At 44.5% G+C, this 27,854-nt stretch overlaps 1 long non-coding RNA gene across 1 annotated transcript in view; it reads left to right on the top strand.

Annotated features, from left to right (window-relative positions):
- Nucleotides 1–24,087, top strand: part of LOC122439189 — an 87,388-nt gene extending 63,301 nt beyond the window's left edge. The window contains exons 2-4 of the long non-coding RNA XR_006268820.1: nucleotides 10,691–10,854; nucleotides 22,793–22,858; nucleotides 24,027–24,087. This is a non-coding gene — a long non-coding RNA (uncharacterized LOC122439189). The remainder of the gene's footprint in view (nucleotides 1–10,690; nucleotides 10,855–22,792; nucleotides 22,859–24,026) is intronic.
- Nucleotides 24,088–27,854: the final 3,767 nt, after the last annotated feature.

Here is a 27,854-nt window from a genome sequence, read left to right as displayed (position 1 = left end):
CTTTCGACTTTCCAGATACACAAGCCAATACAAACTTTGTAGATGATTTACAAAAATGGCCACATTTCCTAACCCCTCTCTTATCCATGTTCTTATAACATGGCTTTGCGAAAATTCCCTTCAAGAGGTAGAATCTTTCTCCCCATTCCTTGGATCTAGGTTAGTTTGGTGATTTGTGTTGGCCAACAGAACATGGCAGAAGTGACAGTGGGTCAGTTCCAAGCCCAAGCCTAAGGGATCTTACGCGTTTATACTCACTCTCTTGGGTCTGAACCCCCTTGGGCTAGCCTGCAGAAGGACAAGAGATATGTGGAGAAGAGCCCATTATCCCAGCCAAGAGCATCCTGGACCAGCCTACGTCCTGCTGGCTGGAAATGCATGAGAGAATCCAGCCAAGATCAGCAGAGCTGACCATCAAAGTTGAGCCTGAAGGGACCAGAAGACCTGCCCAGCTAACTCATGAGCAATTAATAGTTATTTTAAGCATTGCATTTGGAGGCATTTTATTATGCAACAATAGCTAAATAGGTTTATTTTATTTGCTTAAATTAATCCCAGTTGGTTTTTCTGTCATTTTTAATCAGAGAATTCCAAATGATACAACTATAATACCTATCTCACAGGACTGCTGCAAAGATTACAAATGATATTGGCAAAGTATGAGTTCAGGCTCCATCTCCTGGCACTTGTCAAAGTGATTCATCTCACTGGCAGCAAGCATGGAACTCAGCCCTCAGACTAGTGCTGTTACCTACAAAGAGAAACCATTACCCACCATGCCTGCCATTGTGGGTGCATCTTTGAGATACATAGGTGTTCTGTTTCTTCTGTTTATACTTAATAAGTACATGCTTAATACTTAAAAGTATACTATATATTTAACAAGTATTCAGGGAGTCCCCTGTTATCTGAATATTCATTATCAAAGATCCCTATAGTTACAAGTTTGCAGAAGGAACCAATGGTGCTTTGAGACATGAAACAATTCACTAATGAAGCTGATATTTTAAAAAATTAGGCACCTTGCCCCATATGCCTCTTTAATACAGATTTCTATCTCCACCCATTATCAACTCTTTCTCCCTCATCTTTACAAAGACACAAAATAATAGTATACTTTGGTCATTGAATGAAAATGTGAATATTGTAAATATATATATATACAGATTTGACAAATTTTGTGAAAATTATGGTGTTTAACTACCCATATCCTTGCAATGTTGTGGACAACGTGGGACATATCAGAGTTAGGTCAGTTAACATTGTAAAAGAGGAAATGACATTGGGGTTTCATAAGACAACAGTCTGACTACTAGAGGATTACTGGAAACCCTTTGGGAGATTGATAAAACCCTTGAATATCTTTGCAATAATGATTTTCTTCATAAATCATGCTGAGACAAACGTAAAGTGAAAGACATTGTCATATGACTTGATTAGGAAACAATTGTGCTACCAGAGCTAAAACAAGCAGCACATGATTTCTTTGTTCATGCTGAGAATTAGCACATAGTCATAATTAATAAAAGTTAAATTAGGGACTTCCCTGGTGATCCAGTGGCTAAGATTTTGCCTTCCAATGCAGGGACTGAGGATTCAATCCGTTGTTCGGGAACTAAAATCCCACATGCCTTGTGGCCAAAGTACCAAAACATTTCAAAAAATCAATTAAACGTATTTATGCAATGTTTTGTTTCATTTTCCAAGGTAAAGTCCCAGTCCCAGTCTCTCCCCCACAGACATACACACTTTGGTGTGAACTTTTGGCCCCCATATTCAGAAGATTCACACTAAGGGACTCTTTCCTGTGTCATTTATCCTACACCCTTCTGTCTCCGAGAGGACGAAGAGGCCAAATCCTTGCCGGGCAAATGGAGCTGTGGGAGAGGTGAGCAGGGCACATACAAGTGGTAGAGAGGGTTTCTCCCTGGCAGGTAGCCTCAGGAGGAGACCAAGCGACCCAGGTTTGTCTCCCTGTCTCTTGGAGGTGATCCCCTACATGCCTCTGAAGATGCGAATGACATGCTGCCTCACAGTCAAGCAGAATGGCCGTTTTAAGTCTTCAGTAGGGATTTCCCTGGTGGCCCAGTGGTTAAGACTCCACGCTCTGCGTGCCAAGGGCCCAGGTTCAATCCCTGGTCAGTAACTAAGATCCTGCAAACCACACGGTGTGGCCAGGGACATGGGGAGTCCAGGGGAGTCTTCACAAGACTTCTCTATTTACATGATATTATAAACAAATTATACTTCAATCAACTATACCTATGATTCAGCAACTCCACTTCCTACCTGTATATGCCTGAGCAAAATACTTGCCTCCCTAAGCTTCAGTTTCCTTGTTTACAAAATGGGGATGAAAAATAATAATCACCTCTGAGAGTAGGATGAAGATTAAATGGGAGAGCAGGTGAGGAGGGGGTACCCGGGGCCTGGCACAAGCTGAAACCCCAGAAAAGGTCAGCTACGGCTGGTAGCACGTTTTTCACTGTAGCTTGTTTTTTGTTTAGCAACAAATTTTTGGTGATCACTAAAGATGTGAGTGTTTACTATTCAACAAATCTTTTTTACAAAACCCAAAATGCAAAAAAAAAAAAAATTCCTATAATATATTGGCCTCCTTGCTACATATATATACAGATATATTAAAAATAATTATGTCCATACCATGCATATCGTGCCGACTTCCTTCCTTCCTCCAGTAGTGGATCGCACAGAGTTCCCAAAGGATTGTTTCTTAAATGCCCATTACAGTCCTGCTTTGCTGGAAAGCGGGAAAGGAAAACTGAATTGCATTGCAAAAACAGTGGTCCCTGGGGTGCCCTCTGGGGTAGTAGTCGGCCTCCCTCATTACAGGGCGGGCAGCCCCTCCCAAGCCCTCCTTGGAGATATTGGTCACCCCGCTCCAATGCCCAGCCTCTTCTCACCCCTTCCCTCCTTACCTCCCAGCCACCCAACCCACTGCTCCCCTACTCTGCCCCTTCCAGGTGTCAAATGGAGGGAATTTCAGTCTGGAGTGAATGTTTACAGCTTACTTGGAACCCTTAAAAATAAAAATTCATCATAAACTGACAGATCCTTAAATTTAACTGCGCCAACAGTGCCACTTTAATATTTAAAGCTCCGCTTGAATGGGTGTTCTATCAAAACCACATGGGCTCCCACCTGGCGCTCTCCCTGCAAAACAACCAAATCCGAGGAAACGCTGGTGGGGTGTTTATTTGGGCTGAAGGCACAGATCCTGCTGGCTCTGGGTTAACCTTTTTTCCAGGGACTTTCATGTTACTTGCTGGACAGCCCTGAGCCTTTGGTCTGAAGTTCTGAGTGTCATCGTCTGCATTCACACAAAGGAAGTGCAGAGAAGCAGAGTGAGCACTTGGCAATGTGGGCTTCAGGCTTGGTTGATTGGAACTTGGTTCTATGAGTAGCAAGCTGTGTGACCTTCAGAACCTTACCTAACCCCTCTGTGCCTTGGTTTCTCTGTCTGTCAGATGGGAAGTGGTGACAATGAAAGTGAAGTTGCTCAGTTGTGTCCAATTCTTTGCGACCCCATGGACTGTAGCCTACCAGGCTTCTCCGTCCATTGGATTTTCCAGGCAAGAATACTGGAATGGGTTGCCATTTCCTTCTCCAGGGGATCTTCCCAACCCAGGGATCGAACCTGGATCTCTTGCATTGCAGACAGACGCTTTACCATCTGATCCACCAGAGAAGCCTGACTTCCTTAATACAAACTCTAAATGAGTTAGTTTCTGTAATGCGCAACAATAAATGGAATATAGTATGTCCTGAATAAATGTATGTGTGTGTGCTTATGTGTGATACTTTAGGTACAGAGGATAGAGTTAATATAATTCCTCACAGTCAAATTGGACTCCAGATTGCCTTTGCCCCACAAAAAATACCACCCCAATATAGTAGAACATGTCCTTTATGGACCCGAGTAAAAATTTCACTAGACTCTACAGCTAGGAATGAAATGACCAGATAATATGAATGCATTCCTGATTTGATGGGCTTCCCTGGTGACTCAGACGGTAAAGAACCCACCTATAATACAGGAGACCCAAGTTGGATCCCTGGACTGGGAAGATGCCCTGGAGAAGTGAATGGCTACCCACTCCAGAATTCTTGCCTGGAGAATTCCATGGACAGAGAAGCCTGGCAGGCTACAGTCCATGGGGTCACAAAGATTTGGACATGACTAAGCATTTGATTTGACTAAGAACCATTAACTAAAAAAACACTAAAAAAAAAAAAAAAACAAAAAAAACCATAAACTGCTAACTCATACCTTTGGCCAGTTTTCTATTTAGGGTCTTTTTTCTTGTCAATTACCAAGAACTCCTTTTATTCTTGCTAGATTTTGACCACGCGATTTATCTTCCTTCATTCTGTCATCTCTTTACATGAGATGTAAAGATCTCTTTACAATCTCTTTACATCTATATTATTCTCCATTTTAAAATTCTTAATTTTTATATATTTATATTCTTTTTCTGTATGTCGAGTACTTTTTAACTTTATATGACTTTTACTGAGTTATATACACAAAAAATGTGCAGACTTTAAAAGTATAGTTGGATGAGTTTGGACAAGTGTGTACACACGTGTAACACTACTGCATTAAAGATATAAAACATTTCCATCACCCCAGAAAGTTCCCTCTGGCCACTCAGTCCCCACAAAGGCAAATACCATTCTCATGTTCATCACTGTAGGCTAGCTTCTTCCATTTCAGAACTTCACATAAATGGAATCACACATTTCATGGCTGGTTTCTTTCACTCTGTGTGTTTTTCAGATTTATTTATGTCATTGCATGTACCAGCAATGTGTGCTTTTTTATTGTTGGAGCATAAAACATTGTAAGAAATTGTTTGTCCATTCACCAAATTATAGACGTCAGAACTGTTTCTAGCTTTTGGCTATTATGTCTAAAGCCACTGTTAGCGTTCACATACAAGCCTTTTGTATGTGTGTGTGTATGTTTATCTTTATATAAATATAAAATCTTTGTTGTATAAAATACAACAAATACAATTGTATAAAATACAATATTCTAACATATATATTAATTTCATTCTTAGAAATTACATTGCTGACTCAAGGGTAGGTGTATTTTACCTTCAAAAGAAACTGCAAAAAGGTTTCCTAAAGTGGTTTTACCATTTTACACTCCAGCCAGAAATGTAAGAGTTCCAGTTGTTCCATGTCTTCATCAATACTTAATATTGTCCGTGATTTTAATTTTAACCATTCTGGTATATAGTAGCTCATGTTGGCTTTAGTTTGCTTTTCCTTTGTGTCTTATTAGACGTTATTACGTCAAATGCCTTTTCATGTGCTTCTTGGCTATTTCTATATCTCTTTGTTCAGTAATAAAAAAGAAAAATTACTGATGCAATTTGTTTTGCAACATGTCATTGCAATTAACATGCAACGACATAAATAAATCTGAAAAACACATTAAGTGAAAGAGGCCAGCCATAAAATGTGTGATTCCATTTGTATGAAGTTCTGTAATAGGAGAAGTTATGATGAACATGAGAACATGACACTTTGTAGTGTCTACTCAAGTCTTTTGCCCGTTTTGTTTTAAATTAGATTGATTATCTTTTCATTGTTGGGTTATAAGAGTTCTTTATATATTTTGGGTGCAAGTCTTTTGTCAGATGTATACATATTGAAAATATTTTCTCCCACCTGTGCCTAATCTCTTCATTTACTAATGATGTCTTTTGATGAACAAAAGTTTACATTTTTGATGAAGTCTAATTTATCAGTGTTTAATAGACAATTTTTTAAGAGCAGTTTTAGGCTCACAACAAAGCTGAGCTAAAAGTATGAGGGGAAAGTACAAACAGTACTGCCCCACGCAGGCATAGTTTTCCTACCATCAACATCTCCTACCAGAATGGTACATTTGTTATAATTTACGTGTTAATGACTATCACCTGATAGTTTACAGTAGGGTTTACTCTGAATGTTATACATTCTGTTGATTTAGACAAATGTGTAATGACATATATCATAATAGTTTCTCAGAATAGTTTCATGGCCCTAAAAAATCCTCTATGCTCTGTCTATTCATCCCTCCTTCCCCCAAGTCCTGACAAGCACTCATCTGTAGTTTTGCTATTTCCATAGTTTTGTGCTTTCCACAATGTCATGTAGTTGGAATCATATAGTATGTCGCCTTTTCAGATTTGCTTCTTTCACTTAGTAATATGTATTTGTGTTTGTTCCATGTCTTTTTATGGCTTGATAGCTCATTTCTTTTTCAGTACTGATTGCATTGTCTGGATGTACCACAGTTTGTTTAATCCATTATCTACTAAAGGATATCTTAGTTGCTCCCAAGTTTTGGCAATTATGGATGAAGCTGCTATAAACATCTGTGTGCATGTCTTTTGTGAGCACACAGGTTTTTTTTTTTTTTTTTTCTAGGACGTAGGTTTTTAATTCATCTGAGTAAATACCTGTGAGCACAATTATTGGATCATGGCTCAGATGGTAAAGAATCTGCCTGCAATGTGGGAGACCCAGGTTCAATCCCTGGGTCAGGAAGATCCCCTGGAGAAGGGAATGGCAACCCACTCTAGTATCCTTTCCTGGAAAATTCCATGGGCGGAAGCTACGATCCCTGGGATTGCAAAGAGTCAGGCACAACTGAGCGACTAACATACACACATGCTAAGAGCATGTTTAGTTTTATAGGAAAATGCCAAAGTGGTTGTACCATTTTGCTTTCCCACCAACAGCGAATCCTTGCGGGCATTTGGTGTTGTTAGTGTTTTGGATTTTGCCCACTCAAATAGATGTGTTGGTATCTCATTATTGCTTTAATTTCCAATCCCCTACTGACATATGATGGTAAGCATTTTTTCATATGCTTATCTGCCATCTGTATATCTTCTTTGGTGAAGTATATTTTCAGGTATTTGGCTCATCTTTTTTAAATCATGTTGTTCATTTTCTCATTGTTGAGTTTCAAGTGTTCTTTGTACATTTTGGATAATGGTTCTTTTTTTATTCAAAAATTCAGAATGATTTATTTTTAAGCATTATATTAATATGTATACTTGTAAGTGCCCATATGACCTATTTTATGTATGTGGATTAGATAGTTCTTTGAAAGCATGTTATATACCTCCTGGAAAATTACTTTCTACAAAAATACAGTGTGAAAATGAACAGATCAATTTATAAGACTAAAGTTTCACATGGATACACAAAATGGGTATATGTTTTCATAATCAGGAAGAGTATCCTTACTCTTTCCTAACTCTGCCCTCCATCCTAGGGGATTATTGTGGGACAGACTGTTGATTAATCAAGGACAGTGCTTTAAGATCCTGGTTTCCAGGTGTCTCAGATAGAAAAGAAACCACCTGTTATGCAGGAGATAGGGTTCAATGCATGGATTGGGAAGATCCCCTGGAGAAGGGAATGGCTACTCACTTCAGTATTTTTGCCTAGAGAATTCCATGGACAGAGGAGCCTGGAGGGCTACAGTCCATTGGGTTACAAAGAGTAAGACACAACTGAGTGACTAGTATTTTCACTTTCACTTTCATAGCCATCAATAGTGTTGTGAAAGTTTAAGGTGGACTGCAAAGGGACTCAGCCATACATATACATGGATCCATTCTCCCCCAAACTCCCCTCCCATCCAGGCTGCCACATGACACTGAGCAGAGTCCTCTGTGCTACACAGTAGGTCCTTGTTTGTTATCCATTTTAAATACAGCAGTGTGTACATGTCTATCCCAAACTCCCTAACTATCCCTTCCCCCATTCTTCCCCCTGGCAGCCATAGGTTTGTACTCTAAGCCTGTTTTATAAATAAGTTCATTTGTATCATTTCTTTTTAGATTCCACATATAAGGGCTATCATACAATATTTCTCTTTCTCTAACTTCCTTCACTAAGTATGAAAATCTCTAGGTCCACCCATGTTGCTGCAAATTCTTTTTGATGACTGAGTAATATTCCATTGTGTGTGTATGTCTGTGTGTGTATATATATATATATACACACACACACACTGCATCTTCTTTATCCATTCCTCTGGGACAGAGGATTTTGAAATATTCCATGCCCAGGGAAATCAGCTGGTTGGTTTGTTTTTGGCAACTACTGGCTTCTCTGATAGGCCAGCAGAACTTAAAACTGTCCTTTCTTCTCTCTAGGGAAGAAGTCTGTGTCCTGGGTACCCTTCCTGTCCTAGAAGGAGTAGGTTGTCTGCTTCAGATAAGGCCAGCTGGAGAAAGCTATCTCTGTATTATTTTCTCTAAAGTATGAAGCAAAGTTGGACAAAAGTAGAGTAGTAATTTAAAAACCACCTCCAGCATGGTCTGATGGGCTGATCACTAGGTTATCAGCTCTGAGGTCTCACACAGGATTCAAAATTTGGCTCCACTATACATTAGCTGTGTGATTTTTAAGTCTCAATTTCTTTGTGACTGTTTCCACATCAATCATTGAGAGATTATGCTCCGAGCCACAGGAAACCTTCTATTAGATCCTAGCCATCTTCTTCGGGCTGGAGAAACAAGTGGATAATAGTTCTTTATCAGATATCTCTCTTGCAATTATTTTCTCCTAGTCCATGGCTTGTCTTCTCATTCTCTTTGTAAATCCTGCCTATTGAGATCTCTCCAAGAGATATTTGTCTACCCCAAGGTTGAAAATATTCTCCTGTCTGTTCCTAGAGGCTTTATAATTTTAGCTTTTGCAAGTAGCTCTTTGATTCATCTGGAATTGATTTGGCATATAGTATGAGGTAGGGATTGAGATTCATTTTCCCCTCCCAGATGTATCATTGTTCCAGCACAATATGTTGAAAAGTCTTTTCTTTCCCCATTGAATATCCTTGGAACTTTTGTTGAAAATCAATTGGCCATATATAGGTGTAGATCTGTTTCTGTAGACTGTTCTGTTTCATTCATCTGTATATCCTTGATTATTGTGGTTTTACAGTAAGTCTTGAAATCAAGTAGGATAAGTCCTTCAACCTTGTTCAAGATTGATTTTGAGTATTTGAGGTTGTTTACATTTCCATATAAAATTTAGACTTAATTTGTACTTTAAAGAAACCCTGCTGTAACTTTGAGATTGTGTTGGATCTATACATACATTTGGAGATAATTAATATCTCAACAATATTGAGCTCTCCAATTTATAAACATGGTATAACTCTCCCTTTGTTCAGGTCTTTTTGATTTCTATTTTGTAGCTTTTAGTATGGCAGTATTCCACATCTTTTGATACATTTATTCCTAAAAATTTATGAGTTTTAGAACTGTTGTAAATAATATTTTTTACTTAAAAATTTTAAACTATCTGTATTTATGGCTACACTGGGTCTTCATTGCCGCACACGGGCTCCTCCTGCTCCTCATCTAGGCCCCGTTCACCTTCTCAGTGGCTCTACCCATCCTCTACCCTCTTCTAACTGGAAAGTTCCAAGCTTTCCTCACTCCCATCTCAGTCATTCCACAACATTAAACAAATATGTGTTGAACACGTACTAAACTCCAAGTTCTGGAGATACACTGATGAACAAAACAGAGCTTTGTGCTTGCAGAGCTTATGTTCTAGTGGGGAGATACGGATAATAAATGTAACAAGTAAATTATACAGCATGTTAAAAGATGACAAGTATAAAACTAGAATGGGTTGGTGGGGATTAGGATTAGTGGGTAAAAGATGGGGGAGACAGTTTGCTGTTTAGGTCAGAATAGGTCTTACTGAGCACACTTGGGTAGACTTGATGGAAGTGAAGGATGGAGGGGGAAAAGCGTTCCAGGCAGGGGGACCAGCAAAGGCCCTAAAGCAGGAATTATCTTGGTATATCAAAGAAGGGAAGGTCAGTGTGGCTGGAGCAGAGTGAGTACTGGAGAAAAATGAGGAGATGAGGTCAAGGGGTGAGGGGTGGATGAATGATTGTGCAGGAACTGGTGAGGTTTTGTAAGGAATTTGGCTTTTATTCTTCTTTGGAAGATTTTGAGCAAAGGAGTATCAGGGTTTGAGGTGTAATTTGTAAGAGTCGCTGACTGTGATCACAGACTCTGGAAGCTGGGAGATCACCCAGAAGTCTATAGTAGAAATACAGAAGAGTGATAATGGCTCACAGCAGGGGCTAGCCATGGAGGTGGTACTAAATAGTCAGTCTAGCTGAAGGGCAGTCAATGCTTTCATGGGAGTGGGGAGGGCGTCTTCTTCCAGGCCCTTTAGATTCAGTTTCTGACTCTCCCCACATGCTCTATGCCCTGGGAGGCTGAGATCTATGAACTCCACCAAGAGTTTTCTTTGCTCTGCTTCCCATTGGGTTTGGCCAGAGGAGTTTAGCCAAAAAGAGTACTGGCAAGGGATCTGAGGGAAGGAGGAGAGTGAGGTTGGGGTACATTTCCTCGACTTCCTCCTTTCAGGCTTGGCTGAGCCCTCTACCAAGGGCACAGGTCTAATCAGGCAGCCCACTCAGAAAAGCTACTCCTTAGGGGTGGGTAACGGCTCCTCCCTTGCCCATCAGACCTGAGTGGTGACCACCCCCTGCTCTTGCCAGCCCTAGGGTACTACGCTGTAACTGGTAGCATTTTTCTCAACTCTGTCTGTAAACCTGTGGATAGTTCCTTTATTAAATTCCCCTCAAAACAACTACTCTGAGTGTGCCCCCTGTTTCCTTCAGGGACCTGATTGACAGATTGGATGCCAATCATGAATGAAAAGAATGGTTCCTTTGGCTGCAAGACCCAAGGTTAACCAGGACATCTTCTTCTGAACAACTCTGTGCCTCAAACCTGATTCCCCTTGGAAGTACCTGAACCGTGCAGAACTTCTAAACAGTGGAAGGTAAGAGTAAACACAGCCATTTTCTCCCACTCTCAGGTCTTCCAGACGAAACCTGGTATGGAAAAAAACACTGGACTGGACATTAGGAAGCTCCCTGGTCTGGATGTGTACAAACATCCATCTACCCACTACCAGGTTGAAAAATCAGCTTTATCAAGATAGTTTGTATATTTCATATAATGATTTTCAGTGTTTTAACACTTTGAATAATTGGTATCATATTATGAATTTACCTGTAACTTGGTTTTTTCCCCCCCTCAACAATGTTTCTGAGGTTGTTCATTTCACTACTGTGTGATGTCACATTGTATGAATTTGCCACAGTTTATTCATCCATTCTCCCATGGATGGACATGTACATTGTTTCCAGCTTTGGAGATTACAAACAATTTTGCTCTGAACATCAAGATAACTGGTCCTGTGTTCACACACACGTTCCTAGTCTGAGTTTGTGACTCAGATGCTGGTATGAGTTCCAGTCCAGATGGGGGAAGTGAAGGGAGACTGTACTAAGGTTGGGAGTGGGAGGAGTTCGGGAGCTGAATCTTATTTAACAGGTTCTGAGGCTTTGTAAGTAACAGCTCTTAGATTTTGAAGATTTAAGTGTAAATGAATCAGAGCCATGTGGATTACATTTGCCTTGAAGGACACAGGATTTAGAGGGTGAAAGCAGTGCTTCAGGGCGAAGGCGCAGGCAGTCTGTGGGTTGTCTCCTTTGCTCTCCAAAGACCTATACTTCCCTTTCTCCCAGTTGTGTGCAGAGAAGAGCAAACACTAGCTGCCCAGGTGCCCTTTCCACAGTCCCAAGAATCAAGTAGCCAATGCAGCCCCAGGCTACCGGAAGGGGGCAATGTAGAGCCTCAAAGCCTCAAGATGTTTAGTCTACTTCCTCCTTTGACACTGCTTTGCTGTGTAGCTTTGGGCCAGATGTTCTGCTTCTCTGGGCCTTGGATTCCTTCTTTGCCAATGAAAGGACTGGAGGTGGGATAGCATAGTAATTAAGAGCCTGGGTTTGAAACTATCTTCTAATCTCTTTTTGGCTGTGAGACCTTGGACAAATTGCGACTCAGCCTCTCTGTGACTCAGTTTCCTTGTCTGTAAAATGAAAATAGTATCTGCTTCATAGGTGGGTGTGAAGAATAAATGAACTAGTGGTACACCTAGCAGGTGCCTAGCTCCTAGAAAGCACTCAACTGGTACCATTTTTGTCCTTTCGTTATGGTCCTTATCAAAGATCCATCCAAGTCTGATTTCCCCTGCCACTCTCAGGCAGAGATGATGGAAGAGAGCCTGAGAAATGATAAAGGGTTACCTGGGGGCTGGATATTTTCTGTTCTTGTAGCAACCACATCTCTATTTCATGTTTATCAATTCCATACCAGGTTAAATGTGAATATATACACATGTGCTTTGGCTCCCCAGGTAGCTAAATGATAAAGAATCTGCCTGGTAAGCAGGAAGTGTGGGTTCAACCCGTGTGTCGGGAACATCCCCTGAGAAGGAAATGGCAACCCACTCCAGTATTCTTGCCTGGGAAATCTCACCTACAGAGGATCCTGGGGGGCTACAGTCCATGGGGTCACAAAAAGAGTCAGACGTGACTCAGCTACTAAACAACAACAAAAAAACCAGATATGCTTATAAGATGGACCATGCTGAGTTATAATCTGCTTTTTTCCCCACCTCCACTGTCCCATATATGTATCTTCTTGTCATTAATATTCATCTCCAACATTTGTCTATATCTGAACCAGCACACAGCAAACCGCCATAAATGGAGTGCTTACTATACTCCAGGCAGTGTGTTAAATGTTTTCTACGTGTGTCCTCATTTAATCCTCAAAATAAGAGAACAAATCTGGTTTATTATCACCCCCATTTTACAGCTGAGGAAAATGAGGCTTAAAGAGACTGCATAACCTTCTTAAAATATCCCTCAAGTCCAGACCTGCCGACTCCTGCCTATAACTGCTCACCCACTCCCAGGCACAGCCTGGAGGATTGAAATACATCACGATGTGACCCCTGGCCCCTATTCTTAGACACTTGGATTTTTTTTTTTTTTCTTTTGGCTTCTTACTCTTATCAACAGCACGTGATGAGCATTCTTGTAGCAAGATCTTTGCCCACAATGAGATTGCTTCTTTGGGATAGATTTCCAAAGTGGATGGGATGGGGTTTGGGCTTTTGTTTTGGAGATGAGGAGAAACAGAGGCGCCCAGCTGGAGGGTGAGGCAGGAAGCCCTCTAGGAGGTGGGCCTAACTGGAAAGCCAGGATGCCTGACTAATCCACAGTGCACGCTGCTTCGGTTTATCTGAGGGACGGTTGCCCAAACTCCCCAGGCTTACCCTGAAGCCCTTAGGAATCTAGTTTTTTTCCATCCTGGTTTTGCTGACTTGGCTGAAGTCCCTGCTCAGTGGATCAGCTACAAGACACGGTCACACCACACACACACACACACACACACACACACACAAACATCCCTCCAGGAATTGGGCATGAGGGAGACGCTTGCAGGGAAGAGGCCAATCTCTGGAAAGTGGGGGATCATACCTACTCAGAAGGAGAATTTTCTGGGAAAAACTGTTCACCATATTTGCATAAATCCTAACTGGCCTGATTTCATTTAACATTTTCATAACAGCTTTGAAAGCTGGGGGAAAATTTTTTTGCGGGGGGAGAAATTGACATATTCATTGTTTTTTTAAAACCCCTGAGAAATCTAAATATATTTGAAGATGTAAAAATGTTTAAAACTCTCATCTCAGGCTGGGTGATATAAGTCAGTGCTTTTCCAGCACTGGGCATCTTCTTAGAATGCAGATTCTGATTCAGGAGGTCTGAATGAGGCCTGAGACTCTGCATTTCCAACCTGCTTCCAGGTGAGGCCAATGTCACTGATCCATGGCCAAGTCTGCAAGCAGGGAGGAACACAAGATATATTCGTTAAAACAGATATTCTTTTGTTGTGGCCTTGTAACTCCAAAATATTCCCATGCCAGAGCAAGGGATCTTAAAATCATTTGGTCAGAGCCTCTGTTGACAGTGGGGAAAATGTGGCCCAGTATGGGGATGGGCCAAGCCCATGGCCAGGGATCTCAGCCAGAGCATGGTTAGGGGCTCCAAGTTTCTACTCAACCAAGTCAGTTTGGGATGCAGGACCAGCAAAGGCTCTGAAACTGGCTTTGTATAAGGAACAAGGCCATCAGGCAGACCCCGTGCCAAGCACCATCTGATGCTTTACATGCATACAATCTCAGGAAATCCTCACTACGGCCCCACAGCAGTACAGCATCAACCCATTTTACCCTGAGAAGCCGAGGTTCCGAGAGCCAAGCCACCTGCCTGAAGTCACAGCAACTGTGTGGAGCTGGCATGGGTGCCACGTGTGAGATCCCCCAACACTATCTCCCAAAGTCCTCCTTTAGCACCCACCTTCAGGGTTTTCACCTTACTGTGTCCAAACAATGGCTCACTTTCTGTCAAGGGAAAACCAGTATTGCTTAAAAGAGACTGTGAAGTGAAGGTTCCTCTGTCCATGGGATTCTCCAGGCAAGAATACTGGAGTAGGGTGCTATTCCCTTCTCCGGGGATCTTCCTGACCCAGGGATCCAACCCGGGTCTCCTGCATTGCAGACAGATTCTTTACTATCTGAAAGCCACCAGGGAAGTCACCAGGGAAAGAGACTATAGGAAATAAATAAAACTGAAACAAAACAGTGTTATTGAGATCTAGCCAGATCTTAGCACCCTACAGAACCCAAGGCCTGCTCTCCTTGTGGAAAGGGGAGATCGTATACCTTAGAACCACATTAGAGACAGGCTAGATCACACTGAGGGCTTCCCTGGTGGCTCAGATGGTAAAGAATCCACCTGCAATGCAGGAGACCCGTGTTCAATCCCCGGGTCAGGAAGATCCCCTGGGGAAGGGATTGGCTACCCACTCCAGTGTTCTTTCCTGGAGAATCCCAAGGACAGAGGAGCCTGGCGGGCTGTAGTCCATGGATTCACAAAGAGTTGGACACCACTGAGCGATTAACATTAACACTAGACCACACTGAGACTTTCCTCTTGATGAAATCCAAAGGATTGAAAGAAAGCAGAAGAGAGAATAATTTTGCAGGATGTGATTCCACCTCTAGCAGTGCCCTGTATGAATTCCATTTTCTTCCGTCTCTCCACCCAACCATCTCACACCTCACTATGCTACCTTCCCACCCTGAGCCAGATGGTATCAGTCAGGATTGGCTTGCTGGAAGAGGCACCTGGACCAGGTTTCACATCTTGGGAGGCCTAAGCCTGTGGCATCTCTACCTCAAGCTCCTTTTGTTTAGGGGGTGCCGTCCTTTCTCCTCCCGGGGAGGGCCTAGGAATCAGTCAGCAGGCCGCCTGGAGCCTGGGCACGCTCCCTCCCAGAGAGATGACCCACCAACCCATTTGCCTAATGGGACCACGTTGGAAAAATTGTTTGTTCTCATCCTGCTAAAAACAGCTTCAAAGTGACTCTCGTCTAGACTGTGCCAGGATCGATTATCAGATCCCTGACCTGATCGAAACCACAGGGTGACATAGTCATTTGCTTTAATGCAATTAAGGCAAAATATAATAATGTATCCAGGCCGGGGACAAGACCAAGGCTCCCTGGAAGGTGGGAGGAGAAACCAGCTCTGGATAATTTCTTCTCGGCTCCGAAGAAGTGAGTTTAGACTTTTCCTGTCTCTGTCTCCAGAGCAACCTTGAGCTCCCTTGCTCTGATGAGGGTCACAAGTGGAGGTGTCCTAGAAGATGGGGAATCAGGAGGAAGCAGACTCGCAGTGGGGTGTGGGTGGGAGTGGAGTGAGCACAGTCCAGGAGGAGGGGAGCCAAAGAAAGAAGGCAGGAAGGGGAAAAAAGATGATAGAAGGGAGGAAATGGATGCGGCTGGCTCGGTAATTCCCAGAATCCCTGACTAATCCCCAGTCCCAGGGAAACCAGAGTAAGCCTGATGGGTCTTCACAGAGGACAGCAGTGGGAGAAGTTAATCCAGCAAGGCCCCAGAAAAATGGGTTTTCACTTCTCAGGGAGCCATAAGAAGAAGGAAGATCAATGCAAAAGCCTTGGCCTGGTGATCCGATAGTGCTCGGCCCACCTTGTAGTTTCTGACCAACACCCCAGGATTCTGGAGAGAAGCTGCCCCTCCAGGACAGGGAGGGAAGCCCTCAGCGTGTTCCGGGGAGCCCTCCACATGCCTCTATGGGCTTCTGTAACAAGGTGCCACAGACTGGGGGCCTTAAACAACAGAAATGTGTCCTCCCAGTCCTGGAGGCTGGGCAGTCCAAACCCGAGCTGTTGGCAGGGTTGGTTCCTTCTGTGGGCTGTGGGGGAATGTGTCCCAGGCCTCCCTCCTGCGTCGTGGATGGCAGTCTTCTCCCTGTCTTCTGTCTTTCCACCACTCCACGTCCAAACTTTCCCCCCTCTTAAGGGTGCCAGTTGTATTGGATGAGGACCTACCCTAAGGACCTCATTTTAACTCTACTACCTCTGTAAAGACCTTGTGACCCCCTAAAGTCATATTCTGAGGGGCTGGGAGATAGGATTTCAGCATATGAATTTTAGGGAGTAGATACAGTTCACCCCACAGCACTGTCCATGGGGACTTCCCTCTGCTGCTGCCTCGCAGGGAGTGAGGGAAGTGACGGGGCTCTGGGAATGATCAGTGCGCCCTGCCCCCTGGCCTTGGGAACTGTCTCCTCCAGGGGCCTCACTTGCTCTTCTGTGAGTTGAAGTGGAAACACTGCCCCCGCTGGGTGGACAAGGACACTGACTCCAAGTGCTTTCTTTTCTGTGTTCAACAGACTTTCTGAGCTGGGAACCGTCTTTGGGGATCACATGTGCTCTCCTTTGCCAAACTCAAGTTTTCTGAGAACCAAGAGCCACTTCCTACCCCAGAAAGTACAGCTCTGGTGCCCTTTCTTCTCCTTCCTCCTCCTCTTCCCCCACCCCCTCCTTTTATTGATTCTCAGAAGCGACCGTTATTTTAGTGATTGTTGATGTTTGTTATTTTATTGATTGTTGACAAGCCTTCCCCTTGTCACAGATTTCATTGTGCAGATGTTGTGCCAAGTGCTTTACCATCTTCATCTCATTTTATACACCCCCCAGTAATCCTATAGAATAGGGACGCTCAAAGACTTGGGGTAGGCCCCAGAGGACAGAGCTGGGACACTAACGGGGAAATCCCCAAAGGGCAGACCTCAGCTCCGCTGAAGGAAGGTCTTCCTCATGGGCCGCCTGGAGGGTGGGGAGGTCCCATCCATGACGCTGCCAGGAAGGAAGATCACGGCCCTTAGAGTCTGGGAGTGAAAGGGATTTGAGGGTCCAAAGGCCTCTTCAGGGCCCCGTGCAGAAGCTCCTCTTTAACACCTCAAAGGCTCAGCCAAGGAGAGTCCTGAGGAGGGAAGTAGGGACTCTGGCAAACCCTCCCAAACCCACATGCCAGTTGCCCAACTAGCAAGAGCTGAGCACACAACAGTCACTCAACACACACATGATAAACAAATGATGCGGCTTGACGTGTGCAATAGGCACAAAAATAGCCGCCTTCGGTGCAAGACGACCATCTACCAGGCTCGGGTGGAGATTCTGACCCGCAGTTTTTTGTTTGTTTCAGTTCCTCCTCTCCCAAACCCTACAGGACCGGTGCAGTTATTACCCCAGTTTTACAGCTAAGAAAATTCAGACCCAGGAGGGTTTAGTAACTTGCCCATCTGCCTGACTCTGAAGCTCTGGACCACTGAATTAGTGCATCTCAGACCCTGGCGACAGAAGGGGGTATATTCATTTAACATTTCCAGCAAGCCCCCAGCACACAATGGGTGCTTAATAAATACTTAATGAATGGACTAACCGATTCATTCATCAGACTTAGTCCACTGAGGTAGACATGTTAACAAACAGCAAAATCTCTTTGGGCCCATAAGATTTCCCCAGCCCAGTGCCTGGCACACAGTAGGTGCTCAATAAATATTTGTGGGACGAATGGCCGTCTGGCCCCTAATGTGAACAACTCTGCCCATAAATTTCAGCTGTGGGCACTTTGAAGTTCCCCCAGGGAACAGCTGCTTTTCTTGTTATCAAGGCCCTCCCTGCCCCCATCCCACCCCCTCGCCCCCCTGGCCCCCTGGGCCCATCCAGGCCAGGGACCTGGGGCCGCCAGAGTTGGGAGATAAGGATGATGGATGGCCAGTCGCCTGGCTCCACTGAAGCCTGGGGTTTCCTGGGAGCGGGAGACAGTCTAGTGATTCCAAAGCCCCTCGGAATTCGAGTGGAGAGAGCTCAAGGAGGGGGCGGGGGCAGCGTTCCAAGTGTCCCTATCTCCTCAGAGATGCTGGACCCGACAGGAGGTTTCAGCACCCCCCGGCCACCTTGATCTCTTTCCATGTTGACAAGGCTTCCTTTCAGCATGTGCTGGACACTAGAACTCATCATTGGAGCTTCCAGTAGGAATCCAGAGGATGGCGTCCCCCTCCATCCCACCGTCTCCCTCCCCCTAAGTTGGGCCCATGATCTGGAGGCAGGGCAGGCCAGCTTCCTGCTTTGTGATCTGGGCTCTACCATTAATGGAGTCTTTGGCAAAAAAAAAAAAAGAAATCATTTAACCTGTTGTATACCTTAAACTTACATAATGTTATAGGTCAAATGTATTCAATACATTTTTTAAAATGTATTTATTTATTTATTTTTGGCTGTCCTGGGTCTTCGTTGCTGCTCGGGCCTTGCTGTAGTTGCAGCCAGCGGGGCTCCTCTCTAGTTGTGATATGCAGGCTTCTCATTGTGGTGGCTTCTCTTATTGTGGAACACAGACTCTAGGGTGCACGGGCTTCAGTAGCTGCAGTTTCTGGACTCTAGAGCACAGGCTCGGTAGTTGTGGCACATGAGCTTAGTTGCTCTGTGGCATGTGGGATCTTCCCCGATCCAGGATCAAACCCATGTCTCCCGCATTGACAGGCAGATTCTTGACCACTGAGCCAACTAGGGAAGTCCTCAATACATTTTTTTTCTTTGTTTTTTTTTTTTTATATATTAATTTACCTCAATACATTTTTTAAAAAGAAAAAGAAATGTCTGGCCTTAGTTTCCTCATTTATAAAATAAGTTATGGGGGAGGTGTTCCCATCCAGCAGTGCCAAGATGGGATTTTAAGTATAATACCTAAGGGGAAATCAGCTGGAGCTGCACTCACTGAACACAGTGGGTGCTGCCTCAGTGATGAAGCTGGCTTGGTCTTGGATCCAGGTAATAATAGTCATCTGTTCATTTAATTCAAAATCTCTGATCTCCAAGATGCTTCCTAGCTTTGGGTAGATCGTAGAGCCTGAACATGTTAGATTGTGAAGGACTCTGTGAGACTGAAACTTGTAAGTTTCTTTTTGTCCTTCCCTTCTCTCTGGACTCAAGTTTATTTTATAAACTTATTTTATAACACTCAGTCCTGGACTACTTCCCCTTTCTTTCTGGAAGCAGCACTATCATTTGGAGATTCACCTCCCAAACCCTCCTCAGTACCTTTTCATGTATCTATCCACCTGTAGCCAGATATCCAGATTTATTCTACAGGAGGTAGGGATTCATATCAAAGGAATCAGCCTACCCAGGTTTGGGTACCATTTCTACCATTCAGCCCTGCGGCCAGAGGACCCATCTATGCTAGGACATAAAGACTCATCTCATTACACCTAACTGGGGTTCAGCTCACGGCTGGGTGGTCCAGTCTTTCAGATAATCTCTAAGAGGGCAGAGACTTGGTCTATCCTTTTCTCCGGTGATTCCCAGTGTCTAAAACAGGGCCTAGCATGTATTACTCAATAGCTATGAATGAAAGAAGAGATGAATACATGCATGATCTGACACATGTAGCCCATCCTCTACTGGCAATTGCTTCCAACTTCTCAGCAACACAAGCGGTGTGTGATGAGCATCCCTGAACATGTCCTCCCACCCCTGTGTTCACTTTTGAGGAACAGTAACTTGTAGGGGCTCCCTGTGCCCCAAAGAGCACAGTTTGAAATCCTCTGATTGGGCAAAAGCTTTCATTCTGAGCATAGGGAACCCAGAGAGGGCTGACCACTGGCCCCCAAGGTCACCTAGTACTTTAAAAATCGAGTAGAGTCTCGGGGGTAATTTGAATTTCTCTGCCATCTTGGACTTTTTTAGTATCTACATTTTCTCTAACCCCCAACTCTAGCCTATCTCCCTCAGGAGGGTGACTTTAGGAACAGAAGTTCTGATTCACTGAAGGCATAGAGAAGGCATCTGCCTCCAGAATCAGGGGATTTCATCCTGGGGGCCTCAGTCCCAATATTGAGTTGTTGAAGGATCTGTATAAGTCATACTTCCTCCCTGGGTCTCAGTTTCTCTAATCTGTAATGCTGGCTAACAATTCTTGCCTGACTCTTGAAGTGAGGATCTCAAAAGAGTTTATGAAATAGAGAAGAGACATAGGAATCCAAGAGAGGGCTAGTTTAGTTTTACAATGCAGAATTTTTAAAAACAATTTTCAGATTAAAAGATGTAACAGGTTTCCACTTTTATAAAAAAAAAATTATAGATATACATATATATATTCAAATAAATTTGTATAAATCCAGAAAACTAACAGCAGTTACCCAGCAAATGTTATTTATCTGGCTTCCTCTGGAGTTCATAATTACAGAGGAAGTAAAATGGCTATTAACATTTTCTTGCTACACTGAGTTTTGTTTGATTCTGTAAAAGCTTGACAAAACAAAAGATATATTTACACATTCAGTGCATGTGTTCATTCATTCTCAGTCATGTCTGACCCTTTGCAACCCCGTGGACTGTAGCCCACTAGGCTCCTCTGTCCATGGAATTTTCCAGGCAAGAACACTAGAGTGGGTTGCCATTCCCTTCTCCAGGGGATCTTCCTGACCCAGGGATTGAACCTGTGCATCCTGCATTGGCAGGCAGATTCTTTACCACTGAGCCATTTGGGAAGCCCATATATTAAGTGGTGGTGCTTTAGTCGCTAAGTCGTGTCCTATTCGTGCAACCCCACGGACTGTAGCCCACTAGGTTCCTCTGTCCATGGGATTTTCCAGGCAAGAATACTGGAGTAGGTTGCCATTTCCTTCTCCAGGGGATCTTTCTGACCAAGGGATCGAACCTGGGTCTCCTGTACTGCAGGCAGATTCTTTACCAACTGAGTCACCAAGGAAGCCCACATATTAAGTATGTAACCTCAAAAAACCAAAAGAGGAAAGACAAATATTGCTAATAGGAAAAAAAATTAAAGCAAAGGCTGCAAAAATCCATTTACAAAGTAAAACTACAAATAGCTAAATAACAAAAAACCCAGATCTTTTTCTTGATCAAATATATACAAATTAAAGTAACAGTGAAATGTCTTTTTTTTTTTTTTTGCCTATCAAATTGTGAAGAGTGATATGACAGAAACAACCAAAAAGGTTTTGTTCCTATTTAGCAAGAGGATAATCATAAAGGGGATTAGCAGGAAGGTGGGGACACCCACACCCCTCACAGCGATGACATGTCCGTCCTGTCCTGCTCCCCAGTGCTCTGATAGAGCCATCCGGAGGACACGGGAGATGACAGGACAGAGTCGCTGCTTCCTTCAGCTACCCCCTCCTCCAGCTGTTGGCGTCTTCTGATCCACTGCCCCCCGCCAGGGATACTCCTCCCTCATAAGACCTAAATACCCTTTCTTCTGATAAAAGAGTTCTGGATCCTGTGACAAAACCAGAAACGACTGGGAAGGTGCCTCGTATGTGGAGACTGTCCCCTACTCCCAAATGAATTGCTAGGTTCAGAACAGAGAATACCCACTGAGGGATCCATGGTCATCTGTGTGAAGCCTCTGAGTTTAGGCAGAACTGCCCTCAAAGACTTTATTTTGATGTGTTTTTAAAATGGGGACACACTGCCATATTAGGAAGAGCCATTAGCAGTAATCTGGTCCAATAGCCCCATTTTATAAAGGGAGGCTGAGGCTTAGGAGGGCTCATGAGAAACCCAAATCACCCAACTGATTGGATGGAGCTATGTCTAGAACCACGGAGAAGGAAATGGCAACCCACTCCAGTATTCTTGCCTGGAGAATCCCATGGACAGAGAAGCATGGTGGGCTACCATCCAAGGGGTTGCAAAGAGTCGGACACAACTAAGTGACTAACACACATGTCTAGAACCAAGATCTCTTGACTCCTGGTTTGGTACGCTTTCTGCTTAGATTCATATCTTTTATTCATGGATTGAATCTGTTCTTTAATTCCAGTGTATCAAAATCTATTATCTCCCTTGTTGTGGCTAAAAATCCCACTTCTTTGCTTGGGGAAGGAAGTAGTTCTGAGATATTTTACGTTCACAGTGGAGATCGTGTATTTAAAAGGAGAAAAGATACAACAGTTATAATGAAAAGCATTAATAATAAACTATTAGGACTTTCCTGGTAGTCCTCCTGTGACTAGGACTCTGTGCTCCAATACAGGGGACCAAAGTTTGGTCCCTAGGGAACTAGATCCCACGTGCCATAACTAAGAGTTCAAATGCTACTTCTAAAGAGCCCATGTGCCTCAAGGAAGAATGAAGATCCCACAGGCTGCTACTAAGACCTGGTGCAGTCAAATAAATAACTACTTCAAATATAATAATAAACTGTAAACACTCATCAAGGAGTAATACAATTAAGTCATTTTAAGTAATAAAAATTTTAAATAAAACAATTAAAACCTCCTGATTATATTGCATTATACAGATGCAAACACAGGACTTTTTTTTTTCAATATTTTAATTTTTTATTTTTGGCCATGCTTCCAAGCACAGTGAAACAGCAGAATCTTAACCACCAAACCGCCAGGAAATTCCCTACAGGGCATTGTTAATGAGCTTGACACAAGCCTCTGTCTTTGTTTTACTCAGCCCACCAAACTGACTAAGAAGATCTGCTCAGGGAGAGATGAAGGAAAGGTAGAAGGAACACAGGTGGTAAATCAGTCTCTATCACAGAATTCATGTCAAGTACTTACCGATCTGCCTAAAAGTGTGCACTGGTGTTAAGCAGATTCTCCTTTTAAATTCTCAAGAAAAGACTATGAAATGGTGGTGACAAGTAGGGCTAGGCAAATTTTTTTGGCTATAAGTGTTTTTAGATAGTAAGTGTTTTTAGACTTTGCAAGTCGATGATTCCCCCACTGCTGTACCATGAAAGCAGGCACAGACAACCTGTGAACGAATGAACATGACCGTGTTCTAATAAAACTTTATTTATAAAAACAGGAAGTGAGGAGGCTTAGGCCTGTGGACTGTAGTTGGCCAACTCTTAAACCAGAGTTTGGCTTGAGAGTCAGGCTTGAACTGGAATCTCAATTTTGCTGCTTCTTCATTGAGACCTTGAGCAATTGAAATGTAATTATTTGAGCTCCATGTGTAGAATTGAGGAAAATTGTACCTGGTCACTCAGTGGAACGCCATTCAGCTCAGGCATTTGCAGGTGCTCAGTATATGAAACCTAAGCAGGTAGGACACAGCCCGCTGTGCTGGAAGAACCCTGGTTCCCATTCCAAACAAACCGCCCCATCAGCCACTTAACCTTGGCCAGCTATGTCACCTCACAGCTCCAGGCTCTGTTCCCTCCTTCTGTAAAATGGGAAGAGAAACACACTTATTGCCAGGACTTTTATATACATGCTCACTTAACTCTCACGACAGCGCTTGCGTTTGTTACTGTCTCCATTTTACAGAGAGGAAACTGAGTCACAGAGAGGTGAGGGGTCTGTTAGTGGTAGAAACTAGATAGTTACACAGGGACTGTCTGATTTCAAAGGTTGAGGCATTTCTTTCCACTCAACTGTGTTGCCTCGCTAGAAAATGGGAGGAGAAGAGGCATAGGCTTCATAAAGCCCTCAATCTGTACAGCCATGGACTCCTGCATCAACCATCTGGTACCTAAAGCTCCTCCCAACATCCCTGTCTGGCCTTTGCTTCCATAATGCCAGCACATGGGGGCTCAGTGCTGCCCTAGACAACCCTTTTACTCCCTAGTCAGCACTGACTATGATAAGACCTTGAATTGAATGGATCTCTATCCCGTCAGTTCCGCTAAGGGTCTAAATTCTCTCTGAGAAACCCCAACTTTGTCTCCCTTCTTCTACAGGATGCTTTCCCATGACCTGATGACAGTTTTGCACCTCCTGACTCCAGAGCCCAGTTCCTACAATTTCGCCTCCTCCCAGGGGAGGTGGCGTGGAGGCCCCTGGTCTTCCTGCCGCCCCAGCCGAGGGTAGCTCCAGTGAGTCTCTACCCCTGGAAGACTGTGGCGCCCAGAACTGCTTTTCTGCCCAGCGGGCTGAGCTGTCATGAAGGTGAGTCAGCGCATGCCCATGATAACATCTACTCAGCCAGCCTGGGAGGCAGGTGCTTCTCTCACCAAAGGGACACAGAGGAGCCTGTTCTGTCCAGGGGCGGGGAGTGGAGGAACATGAAGAAAAAAAAGGCTCCTCCTTCTGAGAACAAACTTTTGAGAAAGGAGGATCTTGGTCTGACTCTTACAGAAACAGGATCTTTAGGAAACGGCATGGACAGGTCAGGTAGGAAGGACTTGTCAGGAAGGGGCAAGGCTGTTGTGGAAACTAGGGTGTGCTTTCTGAAGCTGAGAGGATGAAGAAGGCTGATGATGCTAATGTCATCATCCAGAAGGTGTTACTGTTACTGTCTCCATTTTACAGAGAGGAACCTGAGTTACAGGGAGGTGAATGGTCTCTTAGTGATAGAAACCAGGTATTTAAACAGGGACTGTCTGACTTCAGAGGTTGAGGTATTTCTTTCCACTCAACTGTGTTGATCTCCCTGACCACTGGGAAGGACCTCCTGGGCTGAACCCAGGCTCCCTGGTTCTATTCCCAATTCTGCTGAAGAACTCTTGTGATGGTGGGCTGATCTGATCTCCTCTCTGTACCCCAGCTGACCCATCTGTGGGATGGCCGGGTTGGGCTCCTCAGCCTCTCAGAGAGACAGTATAATGTAGAAGTGGGGAGCTCAGAGCTCTGGGCTCCTGAGTCAATCTGGCTCTGCCTCTTCCTGGCTGTTCGACTGCAAGCAAGTTACTTAACCCCTGGAGCCTTGTTTTCTCATCTATAAAATGAGATAATGATGAAGCGCTCCATGCGCCTGGTCCCACTCAACAAACAGGGGTTGTGGTGGGGGTTATCTGAGGGCTCATCCTCCTCAGCGTTCTGAAATTCCACAAGTGGGAGTGGGAGACACGGGTACACGTTGGGGCGAGGCTGTTGACAAGACCCTGAGTGACCCCCAGGTCCAGCTTGAGGGGCTCTGGAACTCTGGCAGCCTCTGCTCCCTGCACGTGTCCTGCACGACCCTCCTGCCAGGCCTTTGCCCTCTCGGATCTCTCGCCTATCAGCCCAGAGGCCTCTCCTGCTCCCTCAGTTCAGTCATGCTTACTCTCCAGGGCCCTGCTTAAGAGCCATCTCCCTCCCTCTGGAAGTCTTCCCAGACCTCCTCCTCCTCCTCTGATACCTTACAGATTCTCTTTTCTTGATTTTGTTGTTGTTGTTTAATGTTTATGTATTTGGCTGTGCTGGGTCTTAGCTGCGGCATATAGGATCTTCAGTCTTCATTGACATGCGGGATCTTTAGTTGCAGCGTGTGGGATCTATTTCCTCAGCCAGGGATCAAACTCAGGCCCCCTCATTGGGAGCACGCAGTCTTAGCCACTGGACCACCAGGGAAGTCCCTGGATTCTCTGGTTGAGATCTACGCTTGGCAGTCTTAGATTTTGCGTTGTCTGGTGGCTAAGGCTGAGCTGCGGGAAGAGCCGGTTTATCCACTAGAGACAGTACTGAAAGCCCACAATATATTTCAAGGTCCATAGAAATGTTTTAATATCTCTTTAAATGAGAAGGAAATCATGAATATAATAAGAATGAATATATAACAATGAATTCAGTCTGGATTATATTCATCTTTATACCAACACAGTGGTACTTTAAAAGATTTTTTTGATGGAGGCAGGGGTGCATGAAGGCAGAAGTGCCCAAGGCCCGTGAAAGTCCTAATGTGGCCCCGACTGCAAGGCTGTGTCTGGGTCTCACTGTGCCTCTGGGTCAGGCACAAATCTCTGCCCAGAAAGGCGAGACTCCATGAGGGCAGGAATGGGGTTGTCCTGCCCATCATCACCATATCCCCAGTGCCCAGCACATAGTAGCAGCATAAAACATGTGTGGCAAAGGGGTGACATTGCGAGGGGGTGTGTGCGTGTATGTGTGTATGTGCGTGCTTCCAACGGTCAGACAAGAGTCTTTCCTGCGTACCTTTGTTTCTGTCTGCAGGCTGTGACTAAGCAAAATCAAGGCCAGGCACTTAGAATCACAGATTCTTAAGAAGTGAGAGTTGAAGGGATCATTTACTTATCCCACAGACATTTCCCGAGCACTAATCATGTGCAGTCTGTTCGAGTTCCTGGGGACCGCCACCGGGGGCTCTCATGGCCAGTCTTCAGAGGGACTTCAGGGCCCTAAGAACCCCTGAAAGTGTACGTAAAACTTGGAATCTGTATCTGTAAAATGTCCTTCCTAGCGAGACACTCTGACAGCAGACTGCCAAAAGGCCAACGTCTCCAAAATGCTAAGAACCCGCAGTTCAGGTTCATCCCCCAACAGCCTTTTTTCAGAGTGGGGGAAATTGAGGCCTAGGACAAGAAAATGACTCGTTCAAGGTCACACAGCTAGTTGAGGCAGAGGTGGGCCCCTGCAAACTTGACTTCTCCATGAGAAGACCCCTTAATTTGCTGGTAGAGGTAGATGGAGAAGGGCCAGCAATCGAGCTGATTCTGCGGGTCTCTGGATCCCAAGGAACAGCCCCTTCTAAGCCCCCACCCACACCGCACACACACTCCACCATCTTTCACAGCACCCTCTAGATCCACCCGTCGGAGGCCTGGTGTGGAGCCTCAAGTCAAAAGCAGATAACCTCTCCCAGGGATGTATAAACAGCTAGTGGGCGTCCAGGGCAGAAGAATGTGGAAATGGATTCTTTTCCCTCAGTGTAGCGGACATCTCTGCTAAGACAGCTTCAAAGATTCTGTGAGGTCTCAGATCTGCGCCTGAGGCTCTTTGGAGTCTCCATCTGTGTCCCCCAGATGCTTTCTCACTGATGGTGACCTCCGCAAGCTCAACAAAGCTGGCGTGTCAAAGCAGCCAGGCTCCCACACTCCCTCTGCACGTGCCTTTGCCCCAGCCCCATGCCTTCCATGGCTTGAAGCCTGCAAGCCAGGGGTTGCCAGCTGTGGGCTGGCCCTTCCTTCAGAAGGGCATTAGTTGAGGAACCTACGGGAGTTTTCATGTGGAGACAAGTGGTTTGAGTTTGAGGGGAGGGCACAGGGGAGCTAATTATAAAGCCTAGTTGTGCTAAATAGATATTTGTTTTATCTTTTTTAGAGAACTAAACCTTAGGAAAACAGAAAAAAGTAAAAGTGTTCCTCAGTTGTGTCAGACTCTTTATGACCCCAGGGACTATAGCCCACCAGGCTCCTCTGTCCATGGGGATTTTCCAGGCAAGAATACTGGAGTGGGTTGCCATGCCCTCCTCCAAGGGATCTTCCGGACCCAGGGACTGAACCTGGGTCTTCTGCATTGCAGGCAGATTCTTTACCACCTGAGCCACCACAGAACAGAGCTTGAATTTAAGTAGCACCTTTTCTCCTCTTCAGGTACAATTTGTTTCCAGGTTAGAAAAAAAAGTCACAAATTTGGTCAAAAGAATCAGGGAGAAATGCACTGAAGCTTTGTCCGAATCTGGGGACCAGAAAATACGGCAGACGAATGCCGTGTCACTCTGGGGACTGTGGATTTGGTCTCAGTGCTGAGCAGATGGAGAGAAAGTAAGCACAGAGATGCATGGGGATTGGGACCCTGCCATCCATCCACAGTGTTTCGAGTCGTTGCCAGAGTTTGGAAAGAGGAAAACA

The sequence above is a fragment of the Cervus canadensis genome, chromosome 4 (assembly GCF_019320065.1).
Source record: "Cervus canadensis isolate Bull #8, Minnesota chromosome 4, ASM1932006v1, whole genome shotgun sequence".
Classification (NCBI taxonomy): domain Eukaryota; kingdom Metazoa; phylum Chordata; class Mammalia; order Artiodactyla; family Cervidae; genus Cervus; species Cervus canadensis.
The sequence above is the reverse complement of the archived record's forward strand: the minus strand, read 5'-3'. Positions and strand labels throughout refer to the sequence as shown.